Source organism: Pristiophorus japonicus, unplaced genomic scaffold (genome assembly GCF_044704955.1).
Source record: "Pristiophorus japonicus isolate sPriJap1 unplaced genomic scaffold, sPriJap1.hap1 HAP1_SCAFFOLD_42, whole genome shotgun sequence".
In the NCBI taxonomy this organism is placed as follows: domain Eukaryota; kingdom Metazoa; phylum Chordata; class Chondrichthyes; family Pristiophoridae; genus Pristiophorus; species Pristiophorus japonicus.
Genome location: NW_027254090.1, coordinates 5,934,708 through 5,956,191, shown reverse-complemented (window position 1 = coordinate 5,956,191; position 21,484 = coordinate 5,934,708). Strand labels below are relative to the sequence as shown.

At 47.7% G+C, this 21,484-nt stretch overlaps 1 non-coding gene across 1 annotated transcript; it reads right to left on the bottom strand.

The window, feature by feature from the left end:
- Positions 1 to 3,223: 3,223 nt before the first annotated feature.
- Positions 3,224 to 3,295, bottom strand: trnaq-uug (transfer RNA glutamine (anticodon UUG)). Its single transcript has one exon. It is a non-coding gene; the product is annotated as a tRNA-Gln (tRNA).
- Positions 3,296 to 21,484: the final 18,189 nt, after the last annotated feature.

The following is a 21,484-nucleotide window of genomic DNA, read 5'->3' as shown; positions in this document are numbered from 1 at the left end:
ATGCCATTTTAAAGTCCGTTGGTCTGTGATCACCATATCCATTTTTACTTAAAAGTCAATTTTCAATTTTTGATGTTTCCAACTGAATTCCATGCTGTTTACATTCAGAAATGTAAACTCACAATCGGTGTCTTCGACTAAGTCTGTTGCACTCTGCACAGGTTTTAACAATTTCCTCTGCTTTGTGGGAGAAGTGTAACAACATCGAGTAAAGGATGACGGAAATGCTGAATAGTCAGTCGAGAGACCCAGTCCTTCTCTCAGTTCACCCTTCGGAACTGCTGTAATTCACTCTCTCGACATTTGCAACGATCCAACTTCTATTTCACAGCCTTTAAGATCATGTTTGTACCTCCAACATTTCAGGTTTTCACTGAACATCTCATCAGTTCTGAGACAGCCCATTCCTGCAGAAACTTTAAATGTTTCTGAACAAGCTTCTCCCACTGCTTTCATCTCTGACTGTTCAGTAACTGCTCCTCGTGTATCTGGGGTGTTGGAGAACTGTCTCTGAAGAGGGGAATCCCCTTCCTCCAGGAGCACCTTCATTTGTCCGGCAGACCCGGTGTCCATTTCCCGCTGCCCTTCCACACAAGGCTCGATAAGGGTATGGCCACCCCTATCCTGAAGTAAGGGTCCTAAAGAACGACATGTGTGGTTGAGGCGCGGCATCCCGAAAGGGATCCTCCCTCACCTGCGGAATCTACCCCCAACCTCAGCAACTGAACCGAGGTATCATTCCTGTCAGTGTCTCCAGCTTCTCTTTCCTGATTCTACAACTTTTCTTTTAACTTTTCTAATTCTTTAGCCAGTCTATCCCTGTCCTCTATCAACTGACGGCCACCACCTGGTCCTGCTCCTTTTATGTGACTCCTCGCGGGATTCATCCACTCAGGCCCTTCTGCCTTCCATCGCTGTAACCCCTGTCTCAATTCCATGACTGAAATTCCTGCAGCCCCCTGATACAAGCTTTCTACCCTTGCCAACCATTTATCAAAATGATCGTCCCCACCCCAGGCATCTACTTCCAGAACTACTGACGGGGAGAGGAGAGTCAAAATGATCTCTCTATGTGTACCATCCCCGTAATGACTGATATCAATCCAATTACTTCCCAAACTTTTACACAACTGCAATATACGTTCCCCAGCTTCCCTGGGTCCTTCCCCTGGTAATAATGCAAGCCGCTTTATTAACTGTGGCCCTGAGTGAGTAACAAAGGTTGCAGCTATTATTCTACCAAGCATGAGACCTGGAAGTTGTTTCAAAACCTATTACCTTTCCCCGGTGATTCCCAAAAGCTCACAGAACCATGTGAACCCTCGGTTTCTCTGATATGTTCCCAGACTGCCACCATCCCAGAATATTACACCACCATTGGGCAAACTTTTTAAGATCCTGAAGAGGTGCAGGTCCCACTTCACGAAGGATAGCTCTCATGTCCTGTAACTGTACCCCTCCTCGCTCATACCAGGTATCCCCAAAACCACTTAAGGTCGTGTTCCCTTCACGAGCTCCACAGGGAGTAGAGGAATCATGATCCTGCTCTCGCCTTGTCCGCTCGAGCGTGCTTCCCCCACTCTCCACATTACCGGAAGGTCGTGTGTAATGTTTTGGGGTGTTAAGCGTCTGAGTAACCGAAGAGGCATCTAACTGCTCCGCCTCCGTACCTAACATTGCCATGCGAACCACACGGGTTCGAGGCTCCGAAGTCAGAGAAGACAAAGGAGCTGTGGATGGGAATGGTGGGCATTCTCCCTGTCCCTTCATCCCCTTTTCAACTCTCAGACTCGGAGAATCCTCCGAATACCACCCGGCTTTATCAATTGCTGTCTCCGCTGGCTAACCTAATACCACCATCTGCTACAGCTTAGATATTCCTTTCTCTAGATCTTGTTTACGCTTCTGTTCATCAGCAAGATGCTGATCCAGTGTCAGAACAGTCCTGGCTGCCCCGAGTGCCTGAAATCACCAATTCTCTACTTCTTTACTCACTGCTGTTAGCTGCTCTCTGAATTCTGAGACTTCCCTATCTCGAGCCTCAGCCTCTTCTCCTAACGTTTGAATCCCCAGCATGAGACACTGCAACACAAACGCTTTTCTCTTTTTATCACTTTTTAACCCAAACACTTTAATCTTTTTTAACTGGACACTCTCCACTAAGGACTGCCGTGTCTCTCTCCATCCTCCTGTCATTGTTTCCTGTCTTAACCCATAAGGTCTCCCTTTCGACTCATTCCATTCATTAAGAAATGACTGGACTTCAACTGGAATATCTCCTGAGCCTCCCATTACTAACTGTAGATCCCTTTAATCACGACAACTAAGAGAATGCTCACCCCTCGAACTGATGTGTGGGAAACACTTCTTCCAACAACTCAGCCAACTTTCTGCTTCACGTCGGGAACTTCGAATAAGCTAACGAACTTTTGAAAATCACGTCGGGATCACTAAAATGTTGTAAACGGCTGTCTTGCTCTTTTCGCTTCGTTGCTTTTAATAACGAATTACCCGCACACACTCTGTTGTAGTAAAGGCAGGATCGGGTCTTTTATTTAAACAATCATACTAAACAAACCAAGTATGAAAGTTACTGAGAACACTTCACAAAGGCAGCTTGCTTCGATTTCCGTGGCTGCTTGACACACACACCTTCCGAATGTCCAGTGTCTCTGCTGTCTGTGTCTCTACAGTCCACAAAAGTCTCATCTTTACACTGAAAAAGCCTTTGAACTCTTATTCTTTGCATTCAGATAATCCTGACTAACTGCTTTCTGAATCGTTTAACAGACAGACTTAATATTGCTTGTTTAACCAACAGATCTCATTAAATAGTAACAAGGATACACTCAAATACTGAACATACAGACATCGTCAAATCGTTTAGTCCTGAATTTCCATTATTCCCACCGTTTAAAGGTACTCAAATATTTAACATCCAGACAATGACCAGTTACTCATCTCACTGGCTGAAGGCACCACATTGTCTAACAGTCTCTTTTCCATCCAAACTTCAATCTTCCTGTTTTTTAATCCAAACTTCAGACTGCGTGCTGAAGCAAAGAGTTCAGCAATGCAGGACTGTGCTCACACAGAGCACACGATTTGACAACGAGACTTGCAGATCAAGCATCAATGACAAAGGCAACAAAATTGTCCACCAGCACCAGGTGTCTTTCACTTGTTTGTCCCAAATTTTCAGCCACTGGGACAACAAGAATTGAGGTTCCACTGAGATTTGAACTCAGATTGCTGGATTCAAAGTCCAGAGTGCTCAGCATTACACCATGGAACCAACCACACAATGACATTTGAAACAGTTCTCAAAAACAAAAAATTCATCTCCAACATTACACTTTGGCTCGGCCTTTTCTCATGTTTCGCGTCAGTTCCCAATATTGGGGATGTCCAGAACCATGGAACACAGTCTATGAATAATGGGTAAGCCATTTAGGACCGAGATGAGGAGAACCTTCTTCACTCAGAGAGTTGTTAACCTGTGCAATTCAATACTGCAGAGAGTTTTTGATGACAGTTCATTGGATGCATTCAAGAGGGAGTTAGATGTTGCCATGATGGCGAAAGGGAGCAAGAGGTATGGAGCCAAAGCAGGAATTGGGTACTGAGGTGAATGATCAGCCATGATCTTATTGAGTGATGGTGCAGGCTCGAAGGGTTGAATGGCCTACTCCTGCAAGTAATTTCTATGTTTCTATGAAGTGCTTGCATTTCAAAAAGCGTTGCTTTTATTCATCCTGCGGAATGCATATTGTACAGATAATCTCAGCACACATTGTGCAGGCAAAGGCAGCATTAGACAACAAAGTGATTTCTCCTCCGCTGATTTGTAAAAGGTAACTGATTGTTGAGCAGACGATTTGACAACGAGACTTGTGGATCAAGCATCAATGACAAAGGCGACAAAACTGCCCTCGAACACCAGGTATCTTTCACTTGTTTGTCCCTAAATTTCAGCAGTTGGGACAACAAGCATTCAGGTTCGACTGAGATTTGAACTCAGATAATTGGATTCAAATTCCAGAGTGCTCACCATAACACCATGGAACCAACTACACCAAAATATTTGAAACATTTCTCAAAAACAGCAAAATCATCTCCAACATTACACTTTGGCTCGGCCTTTTTTTATCTATCGTGGCAGTGCCTGCATTTCAAAAAGCGTTATTTTTGTTCATCTTGCTGAATGCATATTGCACAGATAATCTCAGCACACATTGTGCAGGTAAAGGCAGTATTTTAGACAATAAACTGATTTCTCCTCCGCTGATTTGTAACAGGTAACTGATGGTTAGCAACTTAGAAACATAGAAAAAAACAGGTGCAGGATTAGGCCATTCGGCCCTTCGAGCCTTCCCCGCCATTCTATAAGATCATGTCTGACCATTCCTTCATTACCCCTATCCTGCTTTCTCTCCATACTCCTTGATCCCCTTAACCGTAAGAGCCATATCTAACTCCCTCTTGAATATATCCAATGAACTGGCATCAACAACTCTCTGCGGCAGGGAATTCCACAGGTTAAGAACTCTCTGAGTGAAGAAGTTTCTCCTCATCTTGGTCCTAAATGGCCTAACCCTTATCCTAAGACTATAACCCCTGGTTCTGGACTTCCCAAACATCGGGACGTTTCTTCCTGTATCTAACCTGTCCAGTCCCGTCAGAATCTTATACGTTTCTATGAGATCGCCTCTCATCCTTCCAAACTCCAGTGAATGAACACACGATTTGCCAACGAGACTTGTCAATCAAGCATCAATGACAAGGGCAACAAAACTGCCCACCAGGTGTCTTTCATCTGTTTGTCCCAAATTTTCAGCAGCTGGGACAACAAGCATTCAGGTTCCCCCAAGGTTTGAACGCAGATCGCTGAATTCAGAGTCCTTACCATTACACCATGGAACCAACAATGCAAAAATTATTTGAAACATTTCTCAAAAACAATAAAATCATCTCCAACATTACACTTTGGCTCAGCCTTTTCTCTTCCATAGTGTTCCCCTCTTTACGTTCTGCTAATTATCGATGCAGACCAATTCACACAGATGCTGTCGAGGCGATGGGTTCTCAAGTGCCTGTTTTTGTTTCACACTGTTCATCACAGCTTGTACTTCAGTCTTGCCAGGTAAAAAGTGCATTGGCGTTGCAATGCATTAATGTAAAATGCTTGGCATGAAAAGAAAATGCAAATTATTTTGAGTACAAAACATGCAGTGCCTGCATTTCAAAAAGCATTGCTTTTATTCATCCAGCTGAAAGCATATTGCACAGATAATCTCAGCACACATTGTGCAGGTAAAGGCAGCATTAGATAAGAAACTGGTTTATCCTCCGCTGATTTGTAACAGGTAACTGATGGTTGAACACACGATTTGACAACTGGACTTGCAGATCAAGCATAACTGACAAAGGCAACAAAACTGCCCACCAACACCAGGTGTCTTTCACTTGTTTGTCCCAAATTTTCAGCAGCTGGGACAGCAAGAATTGAGGTTCCACCACAATGTGAACTCAGATCACTGGTTTACTGAGTACAGAATGCTCACCATTACACCATGGAACCAATCATGCCAAAGTTTTTGAAACATAGAAACATAGAAAATAGGTGCAGGAGTAGGATTGCAAAAATTCGTTGGACAACCCCCCAGTGTGTGGACTCATTGGAAAGGAAATTTAATTTGGAACTATCAACCAGAAAGTTTGGGATCCTAAAGTGCACATGGAAGAAACTACAAGTTTTAATCGAATTTGGAATTTTACAAGGCAGATTGGGTCCGTGTGGAAAGGGCTGAGAACTAAAGGATCGTTCAAAGAAAGCAGTTTGGGTATTGAAGCTGTCTGGGATATTGAAGCTGAACAAATTGTCTGGGGAATTGTGTAAACTCGAAAACCCATCTCCTCGGGAGACATTAACATAGCAACAATCAACCCAGAGATAGCCAGCCATCACTCTGAGCAGGAAACCCATCCAGCGTTAACATAATGACAATGGCCCATCCAGGCCGCATGGAAAACCCAGGCCTCGGCTGACATTGCAAATACCAAAAATCTAATTTTCCCGATCAAGAAACAAATTCAAAAGATCGACACATCCGAGACAGGTTACCATTAAAGGCCCGCCAAAATATAACAAAGAGATATCAAGCCCGCCAAAATTAAAACAAAGAATCGTGGCTCATTTGGCACGCAAATTAGAACGGCTCCCAAAGTATAACTGGGGCCTTGTTTTTTAACGAAAGAAGGAGAACGGGAAGGAGGGAAAAAGGAGAGAGATCGCCGCAGCAGTTTGTAACAAGCCTTCCAGAGAGTTTGCTACACAGCCTCCTATGCAGCTCTTCTGAGTTCCAACATCTTCAGCCTCGATGACACTCCTGGACCACACTGCCCTGCTACCGAAGGAGAAGGAAGAACATCATCACAGCAGAGAAAGCAGTTCCCAGTAACTTCGGACATCATCATCACGGCAGCAACTGACCACAGCCAACGTGGTAACATCGAAAACACCGCGATCGGCAAATTCTAAGAACAAAAGTCCTCAAGAAGAAACCGAAGCTTCGAAAGTTTCCCCTCTACAATCTGTTCCTCGATACCAACAGGTGAAACATTACCTAAAGAACTTTAAAACCTACTGCTGACGGAAGAAAGTGGGTACTCACCCCATAAATCCAATACGCACCCTACCGCATCAGCGGACACCACGCAACTGAAGACTACGCAGTAAGAAATCTTCCACGATGTTCGGGGTACGGCAAGCAGAACTTACAGAGTCCAGTGAACCTCGAAACTGCAAACCACCGCCAACTGACAATAAGAGGATTGGTGAGCATAATCCCTGTTTGCCCTCGAGTTTCACCGAGTCAGAGTTAGGCATTGGGAGGTGGGAGGTGTATTATTTTTCTGTAACCCCTTTAAAGTGTGATAAGTGTTTTTTTATTCGAGTAATTACAAGCTCGACATTTTACGTTCTTGCACTTAATAAAATTGAGGTTCTTTGCACCAAAACCAATTGTCTCTTGCACTTTGTCACATCCCCAAATAAATCCAAAGTCTAGATCCCAGATAGTGCGAGCGATTCAAACCGCTCAGAAGGTCAGAGGTGAACCTCACCCCACACACCACGCCCGACAGAATGGCGACCACGGCAGGACTTTGCTATAAAGGATGTGATACAGAAATTGGTGTTTTGGAGGAAAGAACAAAGATGGAAGAGAGGATTTCCTCCTATGTGTACAAGAAAGTGAATGTCACTAAGGAATGGGTGCTTGGTCTGTTGCGCGCTGAGCGTTCAGGAGACGCTGCGGCCCAGTGGACAGCCAGCAAGTACCAGAAGGAATCAGTAGAAAAGGCAATTTGGTTGTCCTGACGACAGCAACAGGTCCAACCCCTAGATAAGAACATTGAGTCACTGCAGGCAGCACAATGTGAATGTGCAGAAACATCACATGACAGGGCTATGGCAGAAGAAAGGTGTGGGGGGAACTCCGTAAACTAAAACATGGAAAGACACAGCGAATGGAAAGGTTCAAAAACAGCCAGGACTATTTTCAGTGTCAGGTTACCGAGGCTAAGAATAATGAAAAGATACCGTGGGAGGAAAACACTCGCCTCACCATTCAAGTAAAAGAGCTGGAGGAGAAGTTAAGAGACGTACAGCAGCTTATAAAGTAGCCAGCACCAATGGGTTTGAGTCAGGAGACCACGGTCCCTGCCAGCAACAAACAAAAGTTTAACCCTTGCTCTGTGCAAGGCAAAAGGCAAGGTATTCTTAATAAACCCGGGTATGGCCCGGGTAAACCTGGAAGAGAAGGAGGAAACTGTTCAACCACCACCTGTGGTGCTGGTGACTATACCGGTTCGGCAGCAGGAGGGTGAACGAGTTGTGGGGCGGACAGGGACAGCGGACCACCACCACCTGTGGCACCGAGTTTCAACTTGGCTTGGTAGCAGAGAGGAGGGGCAGGCGACCCAGAAAAGGAAGGGCCAGAACCAGGGCCAATATGCCTGGTCCGGCAACAAACGTTTGGCCCGCCCACCGGTGCTGGGGGTCTGGGGCCCCTGGAAAGTCAGTTTGTGGTTCCCCACACGACTCAACACCTTAGGGCTATGATAAGTCACCTGGGAAAGCTCACCCCAAAGGGGGACACCTCGGTCCACTTTATGGAAGTGGAACAGGCAGGGGATATTAACGGGTGTGATGATGCTGAGATAGCAAATATGCACCTCCTCTCACTGGACGGCAAGCTGTACCAGTCCCTCTCTACCGAGAGTAAAAGGGGGCAGAGGACATGTGCCGCTGTCCAGGAAGATATTCTAGAAGCCATGGACTGTAATGATGGGAGTCCCAACAGTGCAGCTCACAGGGAAAACCCGACAGGTTTTCGCAGACAGGCTGTGGCCTGTGTACCAGAGCGTCTGTGGAGGGGACCTCGACCGGAATCACCTAAGCCGGGATGAAAGAGCCCACTGGCTCCGAAGCCTGATGGCAAACAATTTACCACGTATAAGGACAAAGGCTGAGGCCTGGTTTGACCCGAGAGATCCCCAGGCCACCGAACAGGGAGTGGTCAGAGAACTGACCCGAGCCTACTGGAACGGGAGGGAGATGGAAGAGCACCCACCCAAGGGAAGGGTCCTCGAAATCAGACCTAGTCAGGACAAGAGGGAATGGTGCCACGAGGAGTGCAACCCCTCTGATACAAAACGTACCTGTTTTGGGTGCGGAAAGAGTGGGCACTGGAGAAAGGATTGTAGAAACCCATGGAAGAGTAGCGCAGGGAAGAGTTCTCCTGCCCCTGCCCAAAAGACCGAGACCGAGAAGCCAGCCCCTCCCCACACGTTTGATACCTTTCTGACTGCGCTGCGAACAATGCTGGATGGCTCTGGGAGGGTAGCCACCGCCACCGGTACCGAAATTCCATCTGCCCCATCCCAGCCAAAACAGTGACTAGAACAGACACAGCCTGTTCCCCTGTGTTCCCTCGAGTACGATGCGTGGGGGAGACCGACCGTTCAGATGGAAGTGGAGAAGGTGAAAGGGACTGACCTGCTGGATACAGGTGCATCAAGCACCCTTGTCTATTTAAATAACCCCGCCGCCTCACCTCTGTCTAACGGGGTCCCCTAGAGCTTGGTGGGTTTCACAGGCACCGAGCAGGTTGGCTCATTCTCCGTTCCGCTCTCTGTTCATTTAGGAACACCCCACACCAAGTGGACTTGTGTCCTGATGAAGTGGGAACAGGAAGGGAGAGGGATCCTGGGGGCTGACTTTATTCTCGGCCACGGGATCCGAGTGGATTTAAGAAACGACTGTCTTTGGGGGTCAGTCTGTACGGGACAGGAGAGTGAAGTAATGGTTATCCCAGAAAAACGGGGAAAGGGGACAGTGTGCACCTTGAAGCCAAAGGAGTGTTACGACCGTGAATCACTGGTCAGTAACACTCCGATGGAGTACCAAGAGTATGTAAGGGCAAACCTTGCAGCTTTTGACACTCACAAACACGACTGTGGGAGGATAAACGGGGTCGAGGTTAGCATAGATGGGGATCCTATGACCCGACCGTAGAAACAGTATAACTTCCCCAGGGAGGCGGAGGCAGACATGGAAACAGCCTTGGGTTCTTTAGTGAAACAAGGGGTATTGAGACCAATAACTACCCATGTGAACTCTCCGTTGTGGCCGGTTAAGAAACGGGACAACTCCTGGAGAGCCACGGTGGACTATCGAGTACTCAACCGTAACATCCCCGCCTGTGCACCCACGGTTGTTGCTGTCGCCGACCTCATTGGACGTATCCCAGCCTCCGCGACCACCTTCACAGAGCTGGACATTTCCAACGGGTTTGGTCCATACCTTTAAGAAGGAACGATCAGTACAAGTTTGCTTTTACCTTTAAAGGACAGCAATACACTTGGAACTGTCTCCCTCAGGGCTTCCACAACAGCCCCAGTATTTTCCATCAATGTATGGCCAACTATTTAAAGAGCTTCAGCAGACCCCAGCAGCTGGTACAGTATGTGGACGACCTGCTCCTATTCACCGATGAGGGGGAGGAACATGGCCCACTGCTGGCTGAACTGCTGGAGCTGCTGAAAGAAGAAGGGTTTAAAGTGAATCCCACAAAGGCACAGATCGGTCTGAAGGAAGTAAAATTCCTGGGACTGGCTGTGCGCGCTGGGGAAAGGGCCATTGACAAAGCTAGAAGGGAAGCAGTGCAGAAGTTACCAGCTCCCGACACAGTAACAGAAGCAAGATCTTTTCTCGGGCTAACCGGGTACAGCAGAGATCTCATTGAGGATTATGCAGCCACAGCAGCCCCTCTGCTCCTACTCCGACACAAGGGAGTGGAGTGGGAATGGCACGAAGGCTGTGAGGCAGCATTTATCCAACTCAAGAAAGACCTGCAGACCGCACCAGCTCTAGGGGCTATTGATGGGGGTAAAGAGTTTCTCCTGGAGGTAGCAGCCAGTGAAGGGACAGCCTGAGTGCAGTACTGCTCCAAGAGTGGCATGGTCGGCTGAGACCAGTGGTCTACACCTCCAGGATACTCACGGATGTGGAGAAGGGACACTCCAACTGTGAGCGGCATTTCCTAGCCACTCACTGGGCTGTGAAAAGTTCACTGATCTTCACAGGGGGATCCCCTATCACACTCCTTCCCCACCATACGCCCACCCAAATGCTCCTGGGCGGTAGGATCAAGGACGGGACAGAGAGCAGTGCCTGCATTGCTCGCTGGACCCTACTCCTCTCCCAGATGGACCTGAGGGTAAAGAGTCTCTGCGAGCCAAGACTCGCAGCCAACATGATCTATCCAGGGAACGCCCACCGGTGTACGGTGGGAAATTAACATAGGTTTTCGGGCTGGGTTACACCGCAGAGGCCGAGAGATCCTTGTGGACGGTTCAAGCAAGGATCTGCGGGTGAACGACTCACAGGCTGTGGAGTTTATGACCCAGAGGCAGGCATTGCCCTGGTGATTAAACTCCCCAGTACGATGAGTGCCCAGCACGCTGAACTGTCTGCGGTGGTATATGTAGTCACACACCCCGAAGAATTTCCCAGCCCACACACGATTTTCTCGGACAGGTTGTTCACATGCAATTCGTGTCTGGAGTACTTGGCTATCTGGTCCCGTCGCGGATACACATCTGCAGACGGGAGACCCCTGGCAATTAAGCCCCGACTGGAAAAGATCATGACAGCCGTGGGGGAGAAAGTAAGATCTATATACATAAAGTGAAGGCACATTCCACGACTGAACCCCGTAGCGAGGGAAACCAGCAGGCTGACATGTTGGCCAAGCAAGGTGCGCACGGGCAAGCTCTGGGATCCGTACAACCCAGGCCCCATCGCAGCAGTCAGGGGCAGGATTGGGATGAAAGTGAGGGCAGGGGTAGCATTGTCCCCGGACCTCAAAACGGTTCAGATCCAAGACCCCGTGCCCAAAACTGTCCTGAACACGCTAGAAAAAGGGGATAGGGTAGACGGCCCGTACAGAAGGAATGCTGTTCAGGGGGGAGCAATGGGTAGTACCCCAACAACAGCGGAGAGAATTCCTCCAGCTGGCCCACGAGGTTCCAGGAGCAGGACACCCTGGACCTGAGACCACTTGGCAACAGGTGGAACAGGCAGGGTGCTGGCCGGGACTCAGGGAAGACGTCCGCGAGTTCTGTGCCAGCTGTCTGGTTTGCGCTGCCAACAATCCCGACCTCCAGAAAAGGAAGGTGTCTATGGGACATATCAGTAGGGTAGAGGGATCCTGGCAGTCGATCCAGGTCGATTACATTGGGCCCCTACCCACTGCCCAGGGAGGTTACAAGTACTGTCTCGTGTTGATGGATGTATTCACCAAATGGGTGGAAGCCTTCCCATGCCGAACAGCCACTGCCCTGGGAACAGCCAGGATCCTGGTCAGGGAGGTGTTCTCCCGATGGGGACTACCCCAGTACGTGAAGTCCGACTAGGGGAGCCACTTCACCGGGCAGGTGATGCAGGAGATCCTTAAGGTGCTCAGCATCAAAGGTAAATGGCTTGTCGCCCACAACCCGCAGTCATCCGGGCCTGTGGAGCGTTTAAACCGCAACATCAAAGAAAGGCTGCGAAAAGAGACAGGGGACTCACCCAAGAGGTGGGTAGAGGTCCGACCACTGGTCCTCATAGGGATCCGGGCCAGCCAGTCAAAGATCACGGGGTACTCCCTGTATGAGCAAATGACCGGCAGAGCCAGGTGAACGCCCACCCATGTATTAGCCCCGGTACTCACGGAAGGTCAGCTCCGGGAAGCGAGCTGGGACAGCTTTGTCAGGAACCTGTTTGCACACATTTAACAGATTCACTGGCAGGCTGCTGACAATATGGGAAAACTGCATCGGAGCAACTGACTGCTGTTAGAGCCCCTCAAACACCACGAATGGGAGATATGGGACCAGGTTATGGTATGGAACTATGCTCGAGTAGGGGTTTATGAGGCACTGTACATGGGGCCGTACCACATTGTCGACAAGGCAAGCCCCATGGTCTGTGCCGTGAAAATGCCTCGCCGTACAAAGTGGTGCCACAGAAACCAGTGCAAACTTTTCAACCCCGGGACAGCAGCTAAACATAAGGGACAGCCAGGAACAGAGTACCGTGTTAAAGGCAGGGACCCTCAGCCAGCAGCTCCCGAATGTGGAAATCCCACAGGGGACGTGGCAGACCCACAGACTGTACCCAGAGGGGCGATGAACTGAGTTACTGGAGGAGCTATCCCCCCAATCATTTGGGACTTGGACGCACCCCCAGGGGTCAAAACCCTGAGAAGGACTCTCCGCACACCACGGCCTAAGTCACCGTGGTCACCAGCGCCCAATTTAAGTGGTTCAGCCCCGGGAGAGGGACCTGCCGTGAAAGGGTACCTAAGATCAGGGACCAGCCTGCGAGCAGGGACACCCAGCCGGTAGTCTCGGGCGACGAGGGACCCCCAGAAGAGATAGTGGTGGACCAGCCACTAATTGGGGGTCCCCAGCCCACGGCCCTCAACCAGGCAGAACCCCCAGGGGACAAAATGAACCAGGCAGACACCCCCAAAGGAGCGGTGTGCTGTATCACCGGAGGGGACATTCCCCCAATAGTGTGGGACTCAGACCCACCTCCGGTCAGGACACTCCAGGTCCTGCGGTACAGTCCGACCTATTACCGGCCCCGCTGGAAACCCAGAGGCCGGAGAAGAAAAGAGAAGGACAGAAATTAACCTGGCCACCCGGAGATGGGTGGCAGATGTACATAAATAATACGATAGGTGTTAAGGTATTTTTAGTAAGAATCTAGCGTAGTGTAGATTATGCGTGTAATGATTTCAGGGCACCACAACCGCAAAGAAACCACACGTCTGGAAGGTGTGAAACGAGTAGAATAGGATCAGGATGTTTATATGAATATAGAAGTTAAGAGTTTCAGCCGACAGCCGGTGACTAAATAGTGACAGATGTATTGGGGAAAGGAAAAGACCCCACCTTGTCGGCAGTAAAAGAGGCACTACAAGATCGATAACAACATGAACAGGGTCCTGTTCCTGCTCACCCTGATAAGGATGAGCAGTGACAGCTGAGGAGACGTGGAAGAATCCCCCATTTAAGGTCTCAGGAGAGAGAGCACCGATCGTGACTGCAGCGGGTGGCACCCCGGGTGTGGAAGAGCTCGCCGTGTACGCCCACGAGGGAAGGTGGCCAGGGTGGATGGGGTCTCATTCCACCCACTACTCCAGCCAGGAAGGGTTTACCTCTGGGGAGGCCTCCGTTCCATGCCCCAGGATATGGGTCGTTGCAGCGTGGGTCAGTGTCACGGAGGGAAAACGTGTGTTTGACTTGTAAAGGAAAGATTCCCCTGGGTAGATGGTGCTGGCTCAGGAAGCTGAGCAAGGATGTGGGGGATCAGCACTCTGACTGGGAAAGACTCGGGAACGACACGTACCGTGCCATCACGGGGACACGGGGAGGAGTGAAGGTGTGTTAGAACAAGTGGTGGGAGTCTGAACAGGGAATTAACGTCTGCATGTGATGGTCAGAGGAGATCTGTCCTGCAGACATATCAATCACCTTTGCCAGGCAATGGCAAGATGACGGGGAAGGGATGCGGTGGGATTCCAGCCTACACGGGTGTGTGGTCCCACACTCCCCACTCCCAATTAACACCACCGAACATATAGCACACATTAAGAAACCCCTGCCCACGACACCGCCAGTGAGAACAATAATAGAAAGGTGTCCGACCAGCACCAAGTGACTCGGGAATGGATTAGTATTGGTACCAACCGAAAAGGTGTTATACCAGGGGCTACATTATGCAGTAGCTTCAGTTATTTTAAACTTTACCGAGGTGCATATACCTGACTGGTGCCCGAAGGAAACAGAGCAGCTATACCAGGCCCTACTCAGAGAAATGTTCAAGAACTTTTATGAGTTAGAATTTGAGAATGTAGACAAAACAGATATATACATCCTATACGCGAGGGACACCATGGGCACGGGAAGACCTAGAAGGGGCACCTTGAACTATATTTTAACTGCATATCATGCAGGATCCTCTGTGATAAATAGCCTGGACGATATAGAACTGCACATGCAGATAAATGGTCTGAAGAACCAACTGAGAAACATCATGAAAGAAGAAAACACAGGAGAAGGCTCAGAGCTACACGAGGATCAGGCTATGATGATCCATTAAAAGGAAATCGTGGCTGAGCTGGAAAAACATGCACAGACAGGGAATGCACTCATACGGGAGGATAGGAATGCTTCTGACCAGGTTGCACAGAACGAGGTGTGTGTGCTGTGCGGGGCATGGTTGTTGGGCGAGGGCCGCAACAACCTGGAGGATTTAAAACAAGGTTTAGTCCCCTACTGGATCAGTAACAAGCACCTCGCAGCCCTCTACCCGCACAGTAACTCACTAAGCCCGTGCCAGCTCGGCCTAGCTTCTGAAACTTACCCTGTCCCAGTCGATCGCGATGTTCTAATCACACCATCATGGGGATAGTACTGAGGATGTCGGTCATGGGTGGGACAGCCCTTCCCACACTGTATACAGGGTGGAGAACATTGGAGTCATTCAAGGAGGTGCACATGTTCATTTCACAGCAGTCCCACCCGATGTCATAAAGTGGGAACACGCTGTGACGGGTACTGACCTCTCCGGGTGCACACATAATACTGAGTCCCCAGCACTTGAACACCTATTCTAAACCACAGTGTGGGTTTAAAGCTGCTGGTGCACAGTCTATCAACTGTACCATGGAGGTAATGGCACAAAACCATGTCCCTCCACAGGGAGCATACATCGTGGGTGGGACATATTGTGTCACCACCAGTGCGCCCCACTACCAACATAGACACTTCTGGTGTCCGGTCAGTGACAGCAGTTTTTGCTTTAAACCCGAGGCAGAAGTTCAAGTGTCCCAGGAACGGATTGTCACCATTCCTGAACCCTCTACTGTTCACCTCACTGTGAGAGAAAACATCACAAACCTGCAGGATTATTTGTACATTTGGCGATGAAATTCCCCCACTACCCGAACAACTTACTGCTCTGCTAGCAGCTGTAGTTATCTCACAAAAACATTTCGATTCTCGAGAACAGAAAACAATTGAGATAGGGAGAAAGATTCTCGAGATCACAATTCCACCTTGGTGGGACATTTTCAGAAATATAGAAGTTCCTGCCGGGATCAGAATAGCTTCCCACTTTTTGGTTGTCTGTCAACTCACGATTATTCTTTACTTATGTTGTCTCACTTGTTGAGTGAAACGGAGAGGCCGTCAGGTCAGGCACCAAAGGTGCTGTACGCTCTCTGGCCAAACTTGGGGATCGCACAGGGAGGAGTAACACCATACTACCATGAACTCATCCTTTTTTGGCGTGGAAGCAAGTCATCCTCATTTCGAGGGACCGCCTATGATGATGATGATGATGGATGCATTAACGTCCCGACAGCTCATTGACTGCAGGAGTGGGACCGTGTGGCGCTTCAGAAGACATGTCAAAAAGACAAAGTCACTGATTCCGTCTCATGTGCTCCTCCAATCAGGAATAGCAACAAACTAAAAATGCTTAATAATGGTTACACCTTATCTCCAAATAAACTACATAGTTGGCTTGTTGGTCTAGAGGTATGTTTTTCGCGTCGGGGTTGTTATTTGAAATATGCGAGAGATCCCGGGTTCAAATCCCGGACGAACCCTCATTTTGCCGCGAATTTTGAATTTGCATCGAACTTTTGCAAAGAAGGACTTGCATTTCTGCAGCGTCTGTCAGGAACTCATGATGCCCCAAAACGCTTTACAGCCGTTGAGTTACCTTTGAAATGTTGTCACTTGAGGATAGATGTGCCCGAGTCACCTCACACGCACCTCAACTCTTTGTGAAGGAGATCATAGAATCATAGAAGTTTACAGCACGGAAGGAGGCCATTTAGGCCCATCGTGTCCGCGTCGGCCAACAAGAGGCTATCCAGACTAATCCCACTTTCCAGCTCTAGGTCCATAACCCTGCAGGTTACGGCACTTCAGGTGCACATCCAAGCACTTTTAAAATGTGTTGAGGGTTTCTGCCTCTGCCACCCTTTCAGGCAGTGAGTTCCAGACCCCCACAACCCTCTGCGTGAAGAAATTTCCCCTCTAAACTTTTTACCAATTACTTTAAATTTATGCCTCCTTGTTGATGACCCCTCTGCTAAGGGAAATAGGCCCTTTCTATCCACTATATCTAGGCCCCTCATAATTTTATACACCTCAATGAACTCTCCCCTCAGGCTCTGTTCCATGGAAAACAAATCCAGCCTATCCAATCTGTCCTCATGGCGTAATTCTCAACTTCCGGCAACAGACTCGTAAATCTCCTCTGTATCCTCTTCAGTGCAATCATGTCCTTCCTGTAATATGGCGACCAGAACTGCACGCAGTAGTCCAGCAATGGCCAAACCTGCCCCACCGACCCCATCTCTTGTATTCTATTCCTCGGATAATAAAGACAAGCATTCCATATTCCTTCTTAACCACCTTATCGACCTGGCCTGCTACATTCAGGGATCTGTGGACATGCACTGTCTGGATTCTGGGGAGGACCCAGCAGATTGGAAAACTGCAAATGTAATGCCCCTATTTAAAAAAGGAGGAAGACAAAAAGCAGGAAACTATAGACCAGTTAGCCTAAAATCTGTGGTTGGGAAAATGTTGGCGTCCATTATTAAAAAAGCAGTAGCAGGACATAGAAACATAGAAACGTAGAAAATAGGTGCAGGAGAAGGCCATTCGGCCCTTCGAGCTTGCACCACCATTCAATAAGGTCATGGCTGATCATTCAGCTCAGTACCCCTTTCCTGCTTTCTATCCATACCTCTTGATCCCTTTAGCCTTAAGGGCCACATCTAACTCCCTCTTGAAGAAATATAACGAACTGGCATCAACAACTCTCTGTGGCAAAGAATTCCACAGGTTAACAACTCTCTGAGTGAAGAAGTTTCTCCACATCTCGGTCCTAAATGGCTTCCCCTTATCCCTTAGACTCTGACCCCTGGTTCTGGACTTCCCCAAACATCGGGAACATTCTTCCTGCCTCTAACCTGCCCAGTACCGTCAGAATTTTATATGTTTCTATGACATCCCCTCTCATTCTTCTATACTCCAGTGAATGCAGGCCCAGTCGATCCAGTCTCTCCTCATATGTCAGTCCTGCCATCCCGTGAATAAGTCTGGTGAACCTTCGCTGCACTCCCTCAATAGCAAGAACATCCTTCCTCAGATTAGGAGACCAAAACTGATACACAATATTCCAGGTGACGCCTCACCAAGGCCCTTTAAATCTGCAGTAAGACCTCCCTGCTCCAATACTCAAATTCCCCAGCTATGAAGACCAACATGCCATGTGTCTTCTTCACCGCCTGCTGTACCTGCATGCCAACTTTCAATGATTGATGTACCATGACACCCACCTCCCCTTTTCCTAATCTGTCACCATTCAGATAATATTCTGCCTTCACGTTTTTGCCACCAAAGTGGATAACCTCACATTTATCTACACTATACTGCATCTGCCATGTATTTGCCCACTTACCGAACCTGTGCAAGTCACCGTACAGCCTATTAGCATCATCCTCACAGCTCACACCGCCACCCAGCTTAGAGTCACCTGCAAACTTGGAGATATTACAATTAATTCCGTTGATTCCATCTAAATCGTTGATGTATATTGTAAATAGCTGGTGTCCCAACACTGAGTCCAGTGGCATCCCACTAGTCACTGCCTGCGATACTGAGAAGGACCCATTTATCCCTGCTCCATGCTACCTGTCTGCCAACCAGTTCTCTACCCACATCAATACATTACCCCCAATAACATATGCTTTAATTTTGCAAACTAATCTCTTGTGTGGAACCTTGTCAAAAGCCTTTTGAATGTTCAAACACATTACATCCACTGTTTTTCCCTTGTCCACTCTGCTAGTTGCATCCTAAAAAAATTCTCGAAGATTTGTCAAGCATGATTTCCCTTTCATAAATCCTTGCTGACTTGGACAGATCTTGTCACTGCTTTCCAAATGTGCTGCTATTTCATCTTTAATTATTGATTCCAGCATTTTCCCCACTACTGATGTTAGGCTAATCGGTCTATAATTATACATTTTCTCTCCCCCTCCTTTTTTAAAAAGTGTTGTTACATTAGTTCCCCTCCAGTCCATAGGAACTCATCCAGAGTCGATAGACTGTTGGAAAATGATCACCAATGCATCCACTATTTCTAGGGCTACTTCCTTAAATACTCTGGGATGCAGACTATCAGGCCCTGTGGATTTATTGGCCTTCAATCCCATCAATTTGCCGAACACAATTTCCTGACTAATTAAGATTTCCTTCAGTTCCTACTTCTCGCTAGACCCTCGGTTTCCAAGTATTTCCGGAAGGTTATATGTATCTTCCTTCGTGAAAACAAAACTAAATTATTTGTTCAATTGGTCTGCCATTTCTTTGTTCCCCATTATAAATTCACCTGATTCTGACTGCAAGTGACCTACGTTTGTCTTCACTAATCTTTTTCTCTTCACATATCTACAGAAGATTTTGCAGTCAGTTTTTATGTTCCCTGCAAGCTTCCTCTTATACTCTATTTTTCCGCTCCTAATTAAACCCTTTGTCCTCCTCGACTGAATTCTAAATTTCTCCCCGTCCTCAGGTTTGTTGCTTTTTCTGGCCAATTTATATGCCTCTCCTTGGAATTAACACTTTCCCTAATTTCCCTTCTTAGCCACGGTTGAGCCACATTCCCTGTTTCATTTTTTTCTCCAGACAGGGATGTACAATTGTTGAAGTTCATCCATATGATCTTTAAATGTTTGCCATTGCCTATCCACCGTCAACCCTATAAGTCTCATTTGTCAGTCTATTCTAGCCAATTCACATCTCATACCATTGAAGTTACCTTTCCTCAAGTTCAGGATTCTCGTCTCTGAATTAACTGTGCCACTCTCCATCTTAATAAAGAATTGTACCATATTGTGATCACTCTTCCCCAAGAGGCCTCGCACAACAAAATTGCTATATAGTCCTTTCTCATTCCACATCTTCACCGAGTGTAGAATAGCCAGTCCTCTAGTTGGTTCCTCAACATATTGGTCAAGAAAACCATTCCTAGTACACTCCAGGAAATCCTCCTCCACTGTATTTAGAAACATAGAAACATAGAAAATAGGTGCAGGAATAGGCCATTCGGACCTTCTAGCCTGCACCACCATTCAATGAGTTCATTGGCTACCCTCCACTCCATAGGAACTGATCCAGAGTCAATGGAATATTGGAAAATGACTGTTAATGCATCCACTATTTCCAAGGCCACCTCCTTAAGTACTCTGGGATGCAGTCCATCAGGCCCTGGGGATTTATCGGCCTTCATTCCCATCAATTTCCCCAACACAATTTCCCGACTCATAAGGATTTCCCTCAGTTCCTCCTCCTTACTAGACCCTCCGACCTCTTTTATATCCGGAAGATTGTTTGTGTCCTCCTCAGTGAATACCAATCCAAAGTACTTGTTCAATTGGTCTGCCATTTCTTTGTTCCCCGTTATGACTGCCACTGATTCTGACTGCAGGGGACCTACGTTTGTCTTTAATAACCTTTCTCTCTTTACATATCTATAGAAACTTTTGCAATCCGTCTTAATGTTCCCTGCAAGCTTCTTCTCGTACTCCATTTTCCCTGCCCTAATCAAACCCTTTGTCCTCCTCTGCTGAGTTCTAAATATCTCCCAGTCCCCAGGTTCGCTGCTATTTCTGGCCAATTTGTATGCCACTTCCTTGGCTTTAATACTATCCCTGATTTCCCTTGATAGCCACGGTTGAGCCACCTTCCCTTTTTTATTTTTACGCCAGACAGGCATGGACAATTGTTGTAGTTCATCCATGCGGTCTCGAAATGTCTGCCATTGCCCATCCACAGTCAACCCCTTCAGTATCATTCGCCAATCTATCCTAGCCAATTCACGCCTCATACCTTCAAAGTTACCCTTCTTTAAGTTCTGGACCATGGTCTCTGAATTAACTGTTTCATTCTCCATCCTAATGCAGAATTCCACCATACTATGGTCACTCTTCCCCAAGGGGTCTCGCACAATGAGATTGCTAATTAATCCTCTCTCATTACACAACACCCAGTCTAAGATGGCCTCCCCCCTAGTTGGTTCCTCGACATAATTGTCTAAAAAACCATCCCTTATGCACTCCAGGAAATCCTCCTCCTCCGTATTGCTTCCAGTTTGGTGAACCCAATCTATGTGCATATTAAAGTCACCCATTATAACTGCTGCACCTTTATTGCATGCACCCCTAATTTCATGTTTGATGCCCTCCCCAACATCACTACTACCGTTTGGAGGTCTGTGCACAACTCCCACTAACGTTTGTTGCCCTTTGGTATTCTGCAGCTCTACCCATATAGATTCCACATCATCCAAGCTAATGTCCTTCCAAACTATTGCCTTAATTTCCTCCTTAACCACCAATGCTACCCCACCTCCTTATCCTTTTATTCGATCTTTCCTGAATGTTGAATAGCCCTGGATGTTCCGCAACGTGGACCGTCAGGAGCTTGAGGTGGATACACTTTCTGCAGATATAGTCGTCAGGGACACTGGAGTCGTCCCTGAGTTCCCACATGGTACAGGAGGAGCAAAACACCCGACCGAGCTCTCCTGCCATGACTTAACCCTTAGATACACTTAAATTGGCAACAACAATGTTAAATGTTATTCACTGATATCGCAGACAAAAAAGAAAAGAGAAAATCTTCTCACCAATCATCACCCTCTTGGCTGTGACGTCAACTTTTGATTTCTTTCAACTTCTTTTTTGCCTTCTCTCCCCGCTGCAGCTGCACAGGTACGCCTCTCGGACTGCCGCCGCCTCTCGCTGCCGCTGGGCCTTTTATAGGCCTCACCAACCAC